Here is a 15,042-nt window from a genome sequence, read left to right as displayed (position 1 = left end):
TTTCTGATAGCTGAGTAATATTCCATTGTATATATGGACCACAGCTTCTTAATCCAGTCATCTGTTGAAGGGCATCTCGGCTCCTTCCATGATTTGGCTATTGTGGACAATGCAGCTATGAACATTGGGGTGCATATGGCCCTTCTCTTTACTACGTCTGTATCTTTGGGGTAAACACCCAGTAGTGCAATGGCTGGGTCATAGGGTAGTTCAATTTTTAACTTTTTAAGGGACCTCCACACTGTTTTCCAGAGTGGCTGTACCAACTTGCATTCCCACCAACAATGTAGGAGGGATCCCCTTTCTCCACATCCTCTCCAACAATTGTTGTTTCTTGCCTTGTCTATCTTTGCCATTCTAACTGGCGTAAGGTGGTATCTCAGTGTGGTTTTGATTTGAATTTCCCTGATGGCTAATGATTTTGAACATTTTTTCATGTGTCTGTTAGCCATTTGTATGTCTTCATTGGAAAAGTGTCTGTTCATATCTTCTGCCCATTTTATGATTTGTTTATTTGTTTCTCGTGTATTGAGTTTGAGAAGTTCTTTGTAGATCTTGGATACCAGTCCTTTATCTGTGGTGTCCTTTGCAAATATATTCTCCCATTCCGTGGGCTGTCTCTTAGTTTTTTTGACTGTTTCCTTGGCTGTGCAGAAGCTCTTTATCCTGATAAAGTCCCACATGTTCATTTTATCTTTTGTTTCTCTTGCCTTTGGAGATGTGTCATGAAAAAGTTTGCTTTGGCTGGTGTAGTAGAGGTTGTTGCCTATGTACTCCTCCAGGATTTTGATGGATTCCTGTCTCACATCGAGGTCTTTTATCCATTTGGAGTTTATCTTTGTGTATGGTGTGAGAGAGTGGTCAAGTTTCATTCTTTTGCATGTAGCTGTCCAATTTTCCCAGCACCATTTATTGAAGAGACTGTCTTTTTTCCACCGGATGTTTTTTCCTGCTTTATCAAAGATTAGTTGCCCAAAGAGCCGAGGGTCCATTTCTGGGTTCTCTATTCTGTTCCATTGGTCGATGTGTCTGTTTTTGTGCCAGTACCATGCTGTCTTTGTGATCACAGCTTTGTNTTACCATGCTGTCAATTCACTAATGTGGCGGGATACAAAATCAATGCTCAGAAATCAGTTGCATTTCTGTACACGAATCACGAGACTGAAGAAAGAGAAATTAGGGAATCCATCCCATTTACAATAGCACCAAAAACCATNCAATTCACTAATGTGGCGGGATACAAAATCAATGCTCAGAAATCAGTTGCATTTCTATACACGAATCACGAGACTGAAGAAAGAGAAATTAGGGAATCCATCCCATTTACAATAGCACCAAAAACCATACGTTACCTTGGAATTAACTTAACCAGAGACGTAAAGGACCTATATCCTAGAAACTATAGATCACTTTTGAAAGATATTGAGGAAGACATAAAAAGATGGAAAAATATGCCAAGCTCATGGATCGGAAGAATTAACATAGTTAAAATATCCATGCTATGCAGAGCAATCTGCACTTTCAATGCTATCCCGATCAAAATACCGATGACATTTTTCAAGGAACTGTAACAAATAGTCCTTAAATTTGTATGGAACCAGAAAAGGCCCAGAATCTCCAAGGAACTGTTGAAAAGGAAAAACAAAGCTGGGGGCATCACAATGCCGGATTTCGAGCTGTACTACAAAGCTGTGATCACAAAGACAGCATGGTACTGGCACAAAAACAAGACAATGGGATCTTGCTGAAGTTTGCTGCAGCAGGCAGAATGGCTTGTTTGCTTTGTTTACTTAATGGCCCCATAAAGGATCCTAATTGGAGGCCATCCACCAATTTGTTCCAGTTCCTTATCTATTTCTTTGACATTGTGTCATGTGAGCTTAATCCCACAGAAGCTGCTTTTCACACATCAGCCAAGATCAGATAACCTTCATATTGGGACAAAGGCATGACCGGTCCAAATACTTGTTAGCTATACTAAAACAGTCTTGAAGCAATCCAGAAATTTGTAGCAGACTACATTGAGAAAATTAAGAATGCTCTCACTCCCAGATGGTCTTCTGTTAAGCCATCCAGTACCCTTTACCAATATACTAACTGCAGTGCTTCCGCAGCATTACTGCCCGGAATAGCCCCTCCTGAAGGTATAATATCGTGGACCTTGAGACTGCCTCTCCCAGTCATAACACGCACATGTACTCACTTGTATGCTGCTAGGGGCAGAAAGAAAGGTAGCATAGCTATGGGATAAAGAAGCCATTTGCAATGCTATTTTGCTTTGTATCTCTCCCTCGCCATGAGTCAACCCTGCTCCAGATCTACAGACTGGTGTCGATGGCTCCTATATCAAATGATGCCTAACTGCTAACTAAAAAAAATAAATAAATAAAAATAAAAAAATAAGGGAACTTAAAGGGAAAATTATGATGACTTTCTAAATAAAAGTGGAAGCTAATCCAGCCTCTGACTGTAGCAATACATTTTGGAAACAAGCCCTTTTAGGAATGCTTATTACAGGAAGGCTTTTCTATCAAGGAAATAAGACCGGGGCACCAGAGAGGAAGGTTTTCACATAATCCAGTCTGTCCAGACTTCAGCTGCCTGAAGGAATCCACTTTTGTACTTCGGACACTTTTATATAGCCCAAAGAGGTTAAAGTGCGTTGGAATGGTGTTCAGGTAAACTAATTGTCCTGTCTCTCTCTCTTTGCCTCCGCTGAGGAGCTGAGTAGAGTGGGGGACATTCTAGATATTTCATAAAGTGGAATCATGTGAAATATGACTTTCTGCATCTAGTTTTTCATTTAGCATAATGTTTTCCAGGTTCATGTATGTTGTAGCATGTATCAGACTTCATTCCCTGTTATAGCTGAGTAACATTACACTGTATTAATATATACCACGTTGTTCATTCATTCACTGGTTGATATTTGGGTAGTTTCTACTTTTTAGCTATTGTGAATAATGCTTCTATATACATTGTGTGCAAATATTTGTTAGAATACATGTTTCTCAGTCTTTGGGGTACATACCTAGGAGTGGAATTGCTGGTTCCCAGGGTAATTTTATGTTTAACTTTTTGAGTAAGTGCCAAACATTTCCAATAACTTCACCATTTTACATTCCTACTATCTGTGTAAAAGGTTTTCAGTTTCTTCACCTACTCGCCAACACTTGTCTGTTTTTTAGTAGCCACCCTAGTGTGTGTGAAGGGCTAGCGCATTGCAGTTTTCATTTACAGTTCCCAAATGACCAATAGTGTGGAGTATTTTTTCATATGCGTGTTAGCCATTTGAATATCTTCTTTAGAGAAATACTTGTTCAAGTTCTTTGTCCATTTAATTGGGTTGTTTGTCTTATGTTGATGAGTGAAGAGTTCTTCATATCTATACATTCACATATATATTCCTGTTTACTAGACTCTAATCAGATGTATGATTTTCAAATATTTTCTCCCATTCTGTAGATTATATTTTCACTTTCTTGATGGTGTACTTTGATGCACAAAAGTTTTAAATTTTGGTGAAGTCCAAGTTATCTATCTTTTCTTTTGTTACTTGGGCTTTTGGTGCCATATCTAAGAAGCTATTGCAGAATTTAAGGCTATAGAGATTTACTTCTAGGTTTCTTCTAGTAGTTTTATAGTTTTATTTCTTATATTTAGGTCTTTGAACCATTCTGAATTGGTTTTTTAAGATAATGTGAGGTAAGGAATCCATCTTCATTTTTCTGCATGAGTTGTCTCAGCACCCCTTGTTGAAGACATTTTTTTTTCTCCATTGAATAGGCTTGACACATTTGTCAAAAAAATCAGCTAACCTTAGATGTATGAATTTATTTCTAGACTCTAAGTTTTATTCCATTTATCTATATGTCTGTTTTTTTTTTTTTAAGATTTGAGCGAGAGAGCATGAGTGGGAGGGGCAGAGGGAGAGAGAATCTCAAGCAGACTCCACACTGAGTGCAGAACCTGATGCAGGGATTGGTCTCATGACCCTGAGATCATGACCTGAGCAAAAATCAAGAGTCAGACGCTAAACAGACTGTGCCACCCAGGTACCACAATCTATGTCTATTCTTAGGCCAATACCACAGTTTTCATTACTCTAAATTAGTGCAGGTTTGAAATCAGAAAGTATGAGTCCTCCAACTTGTTTTTAATTTTGCAAGATTGTTTTGTCTATTTAAGATCCTTTGCAATTCCATATGAAAGGATATGCTCTTCCTTATGTACAATATTTGTTCATTGAGACTTTGAAATGAATTGTATTAAATCTATAGATCACTTAGGGTAGTACTGCTATTGTAGCAATATTGAGTTTTAGGATCTATAAACATGGGATATTTTTCTATTTAGGTCTTCTAAAACTTATTTCAGCAATGTTTTGTTTTTTTGTGTGTACAGGTCTAATACCTCCTTGGTTAAATATGTTCCTACATATTGTATTCTTTTTGATGCTAGTATTTTAATGGTATTATAAATAAGACTGTTTTCTTTATTTCAAATTTGAATAATTCATTGGTAGTGTGTAAAAATACAACTGATTTTTGTGTGTTGAACTTGTATCTGTAATTTTGCTAAATTTGTTTATTAAGTCTACTAGTTTGGGGGGATTCTTTAGGATTACCTATATATAGGGTCATGTTATCTGTGAATAAAGATAACTTTACTTCCTTTCTAATTTGGATGCCTTTTATATCTGTTTCTTGCCTAATTGTTCTGGACAGAACCCCCAGCACACTGATGAACAGAAGTAACAAAATTGGGCATCCTCGTCTTATTCCTGATCTCATAGGGAAAGCTTTTAGTCTTTCACAACTGAGTATAATGTTATTTAGTTTATGTAATTTTCATAAACTTCATAAATGTTGAGGAAGTTCCCTATATTCCTAGTTTGTTATTTTATCACAAAGGAGTGTTAGATTTGGTAAAGGGGTTTTTCTGCATCAGTTGAAATAATCACATACAGTTTCCCCCACTGCTTTGTTTTATTAATGTGGTATATTACGGTGATTGATTTTCATATATTGAGACATTCTTGTATTCCCAGGATTAATGCTACTTGGTCCTGATGTATAATCCTTTTAATATGCAACTAGATTTGGTTTGCTAATGGTTTGTTGAGAATTTTTGCATTTATATTCATGAGCTATTCATAAGATTATACATATATATATGTATATATATATGTATATTTTTTTCTTTCTTTCCTTAGGATGTCTTTATCTGGATTTAGTATCACATTATGCTGGCCTCACAGAGTAAGTAATTCTTTTATTATTTGTGGAAAATTTGAAAAAGATTGGGATAATTCTTTAAACATTTGGTAGAATTCACCAGTGACAAGTAGAAATTTCTCTTTGAACACTTTTTCGGTAGCATCTCTTAAATTTTCATACATTGTGGTATTTCTTTTTCATTTGTTTCAAAGTATTTTCTAATTCTGTGTGTGATATCTTCACTAATCCATCAATTATTCAGAAGAGTGTTGCTTAATTTCCACATATTTATAAAATGTCCAGTTTTCTTTCTGCTATAGATTTCTAGTTTTAGTTCACTGAGGACAAAGAAGATACTTCATATTATTTAAGTATTTTAAAATTAGAGTGATGTCAGCAAGATGTGAAATAGGATGTTCTAGCCCTTGTCCCACACAAAAATATCAATGTAACAGTCATTTGTAGGTGAAAATACCTTCATGAGAGCTCTAGAATCCAAGTGAGAGGTTACAGCATCTGAGTAGAGCACAGAAATGAGATAAGATTCACTGAAAAGTTTAAGAAGAACGGTCACTTTCTTTAGGGCACCTGAGTGGCTCAGTCAGTTAAGTGTCTGATTCTTGATTTTGGCTCAAGTCATGATATCAGGGTTCTGAGATTGAGCCCTGGATTGGGCTCCACACTGAGCATGAAGCCTCCTTAAGATTCTCTCTCTTTCTCTCCCCTTGCCCTTCCCCACTCTAAATTTTTTTTAAAAAAGAACACTCACTTTCCTAACATCACCTTTTCCCCAAGGCAGAACAGCATGCCACTGAGAGAGCTCCTCTCAGAGCATAAGTTCTCCCATGGTGGGAGGAGTAAAATGAATATTTGACTTTGTTAGCCTTTCAGGTGCTAATTGAAAGAACTGCTTCTGTCATGCCTCACTTAAAACACTCAGGAACTGGCAGGTAAGAAAGGGGGAAGCAAGAGGGCCTCAACAATTAGCACATGGATCTCAACAGTTGACCTTTGATTCTCTGGCAGCAGATCCACATGCCTATGGACCCTGGCACTGGTCTCACGTGCCCAGATCCTGGCACCAGGACTGTCCACTTATGGACACTAGCACTTGGCCTGCCCACACACAGACCCTGGCAATGGGCCCCTTGTGGACCTTGCAAACCAGCCTGCCTATGGACTCTACCATTTTTAACCCTAGTTTAAAAGATTTTTTTTTAACTATAAGAATAACTAGAACCACAAAATTTTAGGTACAGAATTTCTGGATAGGCTAACTAGGAAGAGCTTTCCTTGACAAAGTCAGTCTATAGAGATTGGAAGATGTGAATTCTTATTCAAACATGCAGATAACAGTGTACGGTTATGGGATCAGGAAAAATTAGGAAAATATGATTCCACCAAAAGGACAACAACAAAAAAAGCTCTAATAAGTGACCCTAAAGAAATGTGAATGTATGAAATGCCTGATAAAGATTTAAAAATAGTCATTTTTAAAAGTTCAGTGAGTTACAAGAAAATACAGGTAGACAACTAAATTAAATCAAGAAGAATCAGCAAACAAAATGATAAGAGACAGAAACAATAAAGAGAACCAAACAAATTCTTAAGCTAAAGAATATGATTACTGCTAAAAATAAGCCAACAAACAAAAAAGAAAGCTCCAACAACAGACTTAATCAAGCAGAAAAAAGACTCATCAAACTTGAAGACAGGTCATTTGAAATTACCCAGTCAGAAAAACAAAGAGATAAAAGAATGAAAAAGAGTGAAGAAAGCCTGCAGAACTTAGGGGTTATCATTAAGTATAATAATATAATACATTATGGGAGTCCAGTGAGGTGAGAGAGCAAAAAGGGCAGAAATTTTATTTAAAACAAATTTAATCAAAAGATTCCCAAATCTGGGGAAGGAAATGGACATACAGATTCATAAAGCCTTAAAAAAAATCAAAATAGGTAGAAACTAAAGAGGTCTTCATCAAGATTCATTTTAATTGTCAAAAGGCAAAGACAGAATTTTAAAGCAGCAAGAAAAACAGAACTCATCACATATAAGCCCTCACCCATTACACTATTAGCATATTTCTCAGCAGAAACCTTATAGGCCAAGAAAGACTAGAATTATATATTCAAAGTGGTCAAAGGGGGGGGGAAAACCTGCCAACCAAGAATATTTTACCTGTAAAAGCTGTCCTTTTAGAAATAAAAGAGATACTTTCTAAGACAAAAACTAAGACTGAGGGTGTTCCTAATCACTAGACTTGCCTAGTGCTAGAGGAAGTTTTTCAAGTTGAATCAGAAGGATGCTAACCAACACAAAAGCATACGAAAGTATAAATGTCAACCAGTAAAGGTAAAAGTACAAATACAAGATAAAGTAATGTTGTAATAATGGTGCATAAATCACTTTTAACCCTAGCTTAAAAGACTTTTTTTAACTATAAGAATAACTATAGCCAAAAAATGTGTTAGTAGGTACATAATATAAAAAGAAGTAAATTCTGACATTAATAACATAAAGAATGTGGGGGGGATAAAAGTGTAAAGTTTTTGTGATTGATGTTGTGGTTATTAGCTTAAAGTAGATTGTTATAACTATAAGAACTTTTATGCAAATCTCATGATAACCACAATGAAAAATCATGGTAGGTACATAAAGATAAATAGAGAAGAATTAAAGTATATCACTATAAAAGTAACCATCAAATCATACAGAAATATAGCAAGAGAGGAAGAGAGGAACAAATGAACTGCAAAACAGACAAAACAATTAAAAAATGGCAATTGTAAATGCTTATCAATAATTACTTTACATGTAAATGGATTAAACTCACCAAATGATATAGACTAGATACATGAATTTAAAAGAACCAACTATATACTGTCTACAAAAGAGACACTTTGGATTTCAGGACAATCAAAGGGGTGGAAAAGGATATTTTATGCAGATGGTGACTGAAAGAGAACAGCAGTAGGTATATTTATATCAGACAAGATAGACTTTAAATAAAAAACTGTCATAAGAGACAAAGGAGGTCATCACATAATGATAAAAGTGTTGATTCACCAAGAAGATATAACAATTATAAATACACACACACATACACACACATACACATACCCCTATCCTTGGAGCACCTACCATATAAAGCAAACATTGACATATCTGAAGGGAGAAATAAAATGACAGCAGAAGACTTCAATACCCTATTTTGAATAACACAGACAGAAAATCAAAAAGAAAACAGCAGGCTTGAGCAACACTGCAGACCAAATGGACCTAATAGGCATATAAAGAACATTCTACCTAACAGCTGCAGAATACATATTTTTCTCAAGTGCACATGGAACATTCTCTAGGACAGATCACATGCTAGAACACAGGACAAATCTTAATAAATTTAAGAAGACTGAAATCATTCCGAGTATCTCATCCAACCACATGGAATAGAATGATAAATCATGGAAGGAGCTGAGATGCCCTTCAACAAATGACAGGATTAAGAAGATGTGGTACATAGATACAATGGAATATTACTCAGTCATCAAAAAGAACAATTTCTCAACATTTGCTGCAACATGGACGGGACTGGAGGAGATAATGCTAAGTGAAATAAGTCAAGCAGAGAAAGACAATTATCATATGATTTCACTCATCTATGGAACATAAGAACTAGGAAGATCGGTAGGGGAAGAAAGGGATAAAGAAANAATGATAAGAGACAGAAACAATAAAGAGAACCAAACAAATTCTTAAGCTAAAGAATATGATTACTGAGCTAAAAATAAGCCAACAAACAAAAAAGAAAGCTCCAACAACAGACTTAATCAAGCAGAAAAAAGACTCATCAAACTTGAAGACAGGTCATTTGAAATTACCCAGTCAGAAAAACAAAGAGATAAAAGAATGAAAAAGAGTGAAGAAAGCCTGCAGAACTTAGGGGTTATCATTAAGTATAATAATATAATACATTATGGGAGTCCAGTGAGGTGAGAGAGCAAAAAGGGCAGAAATTTTATTTAAAACAAATTTAATCAAAAGATTCCCAAATCTGGGGAAGGAAATGGACATACAGATTCATAAAGCCTTAAAAAAAATCAAAATAGGTAGAAACTAAAGAGGTCTTCATCAAGATTCATTTTAATTGTCAAAAGGCAAAGACAGAATTTTAAAGCAGCAAGAAAAACATAACTCATCACATATAAGCCCTCACCCATTACACTATTAGCATATTTCTCAGCAGAAACCTTATAGGCCAAGAAAGACTAGAATTATATATTCAAAGTGGTCAAAGGGGGGGGGAAAACCTGCCAACCAAGAATATTTTACCTGTAAAAGCTGTCCTTTTAGAAATAAAAGAGATACTTTCTAAGACAAAAACTAAGACTGAGGGTGTTCCTAATCACTAGACTTGCCTAGTGCTAGAGGAAGTTTTTCAAGTTGAATCAGAAGGATGCTAACCAACACAAAAGCATACGAAAGTATAAATGTCAACCAGTAAAGGTAAAAGTACAAATACAAGATAAAGTAATGTTGTAATAATGGTGCATAAATCACTTTTAACCCTAGCTTAAAAGATTTTTTTAACTATAAGAATAACTATAGCCAAAAAATGTGTTAGTAGGTACATAATATAAAAAGAAGTAAATTCTGACATTAATAACATAAAGAATGTGGGGGGGATAAAAGTGTAAAGTTTTTGTGATTGATGTTGTGGTTATTAGCTTAAAGTAGATTGTTATAACTATAAGAACTTTTATGCAAATCTCATGATAACCACAATGAAAAATCATGGTAGGTACATAAAGATAAATAGAGAAGAATTAAAGTATATCACTATAAAAGTAACCATCAAATCATACAGAAATATAGCAAGAGAGGAAGAGAGGAACAAATGAACTGCAAAACAGACAAAACAATTAAAAAATGGCAATTGTAAATGCTTATCAATAATTACTTTACATGTAAATGGATTAAACTCACCAAATGATATAGACTAGATACATGAATTTAAAAGAACCAACTATATACTGTCTACAAAAGAGACACTTTGGATTTCAGGACAATCAAAGGGGTGGAAAAGGATATTTTATGCAGATGGTGACTGAAAGAGAACAGCAGTAGGTATATTTATATCAGACAAGATAGACTTTAAATAAAAAACTGTCATAAGAGACAAAGGAGGTCATCACATAATGATAAAAGTGTTGATTCACCAAGAAGATATAACAATTATAAATACACACACACATACACACACATACACATACCCCTATCCTTGGAGCACCTACCATATAAAGCAAACATTGACATATCTGAAGGGAGAAATAAAATGACAGCAGAAGACTTCAATACCCTATTTTGAATAACACAGACAGAAAATCAAAAAGAAAACAGCAGACTTGAGCAACACTGCAGACCAAATGGACCTAATAGGCATATAAAGAACATTCTACCTAACAGCTGTAGAATACATATTTTTCTCAAGTGCACATGGAACATTCTCTAGGACAGATCACATGCTAGAACACAGGACAAATCTTAATAAATTTAAGAAGACTGAAATCATTCCGAGTATCTCATCCAACCACATGGAATAGAATGATAAATCATGGAAGGAGCTGAGATGCCCTTCAACAAATGACAGGATTAAGAAGATGTGGTACATAGATACAATGGAATATTACTCAGTCATCAAAAAGAACAATTTCTCAACATTTGCTGCAACATGGACGGGACTGGAGGAGATAATGCTAAGTGAAATAAGTCAAGCAGAGAAAGACAATTATCATATGATTTCTCTCATTTATGGAACATAAGAAATAAAAAGATTGGTAGGAGAAGAAAGGGAAGAAGAAGGGGGAGTAAACAGAAGCAGGAATGAACCATGAGAGACTATGGACTCTGGGAAACAAACTGAGGGCTTCAGAGGCGGGGGCGGGGCTGTGGAATGGGATAGGCTGGTGATGGGTATTAAGGAGGGCATGTATTGCATGGTGCACTTGGTGTTATATGCAAGTAATGAATCATGGAACTTTACATCAAAAACTAGGGATGTACTGTATGGTGACTAACATAATAAAAATATATTATTATTAAAAGAAAAAAAGAACGATAAATCATTAACAGAAGGGAAACAGAAAAAGTAAGAAATACATGGGAATTAAACACACTCTTGTAGAATCATCAGGTCCAAGAAGAAATCACAAGGAAGAAAGAAAAAATATCTTGAGACCAAAGAAAATGAAAGCACAACATACCAAAACTTACAGGATGCAGTACAAGCATGAGTAAAAGGGAAATTGATAGAAATAAATGCCAACATTAAAATGAAAGAGCTCAAACAACCTAAATTTACACCTCAATAAATTAGTGTAAGAGCAAACTAAGTAGGCTGTTAGAAGAAACTAATAAAGAGTACAGCAGAAATAAAGAGTAGAAAAATAGATGAAATTAGGAGGTGGGTTTTTTTTGAAAAAACAAAGGTGATAAATGCTTAGCTATATTAAGAAAAAAGAGGAAAGTGTCAAATAAAATGAGGAATGGAAAAGGAGACATTACAACTGATGCCATGGAAATTTAAAAAAATCATGAGAATCTATTATGAACAATTATACACTAACAAATTGGCAATCCTAGAAAAATATAACCTACCAAGAATGAATAAAAATGAGAGAACATCTGAAGACACCAATAATGAGGATATTGAATCAGTAATCAAAAAACGCCCAAAAAGGAAAGCCCATGACCAGATGGCTTTATTGGCGAATTCTACCAAATATGTAAAAAGAATTAAAACTAATATTCCTCAAACTCTTCCAAATGTAGAAGAAGAAACACTTCCAAGCTCATATTATGTAGCCAGTACCACCAAGAGACCCAAACAAAAGATACCACAAGAAAACTAAAGGCCAATATCCTTCACGAACGTGGATGCAAAAATCCTCAACCAAATATAAGCAAGCCAAATTCAACAGCAAGTTAAAAGAATCTGGCAGAAATTAAAAATTCTATGAATCAAATGCAGTCAAAATTAGATGCTCTGACAGCCAGGATGAATTGAGGCAGAAGAACGTATCAGCGAATTGGAGGATGGGTTAGTAGAAGAGAAAGCTAAAATAGAAACTTGGCGCAAAAAAATCCAATCTCAAGAATGTAGGTTATGGGAGATTACTGACTCAATGAAATGTTCCAATGTCAGAATCATCGGCATCCCCGAGGGGGTGGAGAAAAACAGAGGTCTAGAAGAGATATTTGAACAAATTGTAGCTGAAAACTTCCCTTATCTAGCAAAGGAAACTAACATTCATGTCCAAGAGGCAGAAAGGGCCCCTCCCAAGCTCAACCATGACAAACCTACGCCACGTCATGTCATAATGCAATTCACAAATATTAGATCCAAGGACACAGTATTGAAAGTGGCCAGGGCAAAGAAATTTCTCACATACCAGGGCAAAGGCATCAGAATTACGTCAGACCCGTCTACACAGACCTGGAATGAGAGAAAGGGTTGGAGGGGCATTTTTAAAGCTCTTTCAGAGAAAAACATGCAGCCAAGGATCTTTTATCCAGAAAGGCTGTCATTCAGAATTGATGGAGAGATAAAGACCTTCCAGAATCACCAGTCATTGACCAATTTTGTAACCATGAAACCAGTCCTACAGGACATATTAAGGGGGGTTCTATAAAAGTAAAAAGGCCCCAAGCGTGATACAGAACAGAAAGTCACAATCTATAGAAACAAAGACTTTACAGGCAACATGGCATCATTAAAATCATCTCTCTCAATAACAGTCTCAATGAAAATGGCCTAAATGCTTCCATAAAATGCCACAGGGTTGCAGATTGGATAAAAAGACATGACCCATCCATTTGCTGTCTACAAGAGACTCATTTTGAACCTAAAGATACATCCAGACTGAAAGGGTGGAATACCACCTTTCACGCCAATGGACCTCAAAAGAAAGCTGGGGCAGCAATTCTAATATCAGACAAATTGGATTTTAAACTACAGACTATAGTTAGAGACATAGAAGGGCACTATATTATTCTTAAAGGATGTATCCAACAAGTGGATATGACAAATATGAATATCTATGCCCCCAACAGGGGAGCAGCTAGATACACAAGCCAACTCTTAACCAGAATAGACATATGGATAAAAATACGTTAATAGTAGGGGACCTCAACACTCCACTATCAGAAATAGACAGATGACCTAAGGAGAAAAACAACAAAGAAACAAGAGCTTTGAATGCCATACTAGATGATTTGGACCTCATAGATATATATAGAACACTACACCCCAGAACAAAAGGATACTCATTCTATTCTAATGCCCATGGAACATTCTCAAGAATAGACCATGTTGTGGGTCACANCCAAAATAAAGAGACATATAGATAAGAACACAGTAATAGTAGGGGACCTCAACACCCCACTATCAGAAATAGACAGAACACCCTGGCAAAAACTAAGCAAAGAATCAAAGGCTTTGAATGCCATACTCGACGAGTTGGACCTCATAGATATATATAGAACACTACACCCCAGAACCAAAGAATACTCATTCTATTCAAATGCCCATGGAACATTCTCAAGAATAGATCATGCTCTGGGACACAAAACAGGTCTCAGCCAATACCAAAAGATTGAAATTATCCCCTGATGAAGGCAGACGCTTAACCGCTGTGCCACCCAGGCGCCCCCCCAAGAAAAATTTGGAAGAAACTGAAACACTTGGAGACTAAGAACCATCCTGCTCAAGAATGACTTGATAAACCAGGAAATCAAAAATCAATTTAAACAATTTATGGAGACCAACGAGAATGAAAACACAACGGTCCAAAACCTATGGGATACTGCAAAGGCAGTCCTAAGGGGGAAATACATAGCCATCCAAGCCTCACTCAAAAGAATAGAAAAATCTAAAATGCAGTTTCTATATTCTCACCTCAAGAAACNGCTGGAACAGCACAGAGGAACAGGCCTAATCCACGCAGGAGAAAGAAGTTGATCAAGATTAGCACAGAGATCACAATTGTCATATGATTTCTCTCATCTATGGAACATAAGAACTAGGAAGATTGGTAGGGGAAGAAAGGGATAAAGAAAAGGGGGGTAATCAGAAGGGGGAATGAAACATGAGAGACTATGGACTATGAGAAACAAACTGAAGACTTCAGAGGGGAGGGGGTGGGGGAATGGGATAGACTGGTGATGGGTAGTAAGGAGGGCACGTGTTGCATGGTGCACTGGGTGTTTTACGCAACTAATGAAGCATCGAGCTGACATCGGAAACCAGGGATGTACTGTATGGTGACTAACATAATATATTAAAAAAATTAAAAAAAAAAAGATTAGAGCAGAGATCAGTGAGGTAGAAACCAGGAGCACAGTAGAGCACATCAACAGAACTAGAAGCTGGTTCTTTGAAAGAATAAAAAATTGACAAACCACTGGCACGACTTATCCAAAAGAATAGAGAAAGGACCCAAATTAATAAAATTATTAATGAAAAGGGAGAGGTCACAACCAGCACCAGTAAAATTGGAAGGATTATTAGAAACTTTTATCAACAGCTTTATGCCAATAAATTAAGCAATCTGGAAGAGATGGAGGCCTTCCTGGAAACCTATAAACTACCAAGACTGAAACAGGAAGAAATAGATNTGGAAACCTATAAACTACCAACACTGAAACAGGAAGAAATTGATTTTTTTTTCAAAGATTTTATTTATTTATTCGACAGAGATAGAGACAGCCAGCGAGAGAGGGTACACAAGCAGGGGGAGTGGGAGAGGAAGAAGCAGGCTCATAG

General features: G+C 36.1%; 1 long non-coding RNA gene across 1 annotated transcript in view; it reads left to right on the top strand.

Moving 5' to 3' along the window:
- Positions 1-15,042, top strand: part of LOC117802241 — an 80,115-nt gene that overhangs the window by 54,044 nt on the left and 11,029 nt on the right. The window contains exon 2 of the long non-coding RNA XR_004625310.1: positions 5,216-5,261. This is a non-coding gene — a long non-coding RNA (uncharacterized LOC117802241). The remainder of the gene's footprint in view (positions 1-5,215; positions 5,262-15,042) is intronic.

This window comes from Ailuropoda melanoleuca, chromosome 5 (assembly GCF_002007445.2).
Source record: "Ailuropoda melanoleuca isolate Jingjing chromosome 5, ASM200744v2, whole genome shotgun sequence".
Classification (NCBI taxonomy): Eukaryota; Metazoa; Chordata; class Mammalia; order Carnivora; family Ursidae; genus Ailuropoda; species Ailuropoda melanoleuca.
The sequence above is the reverse complement of the archived record's forward strand: the minus strand, read 5'-3'. Positions and strand labels throughout refer to the sequence as shown.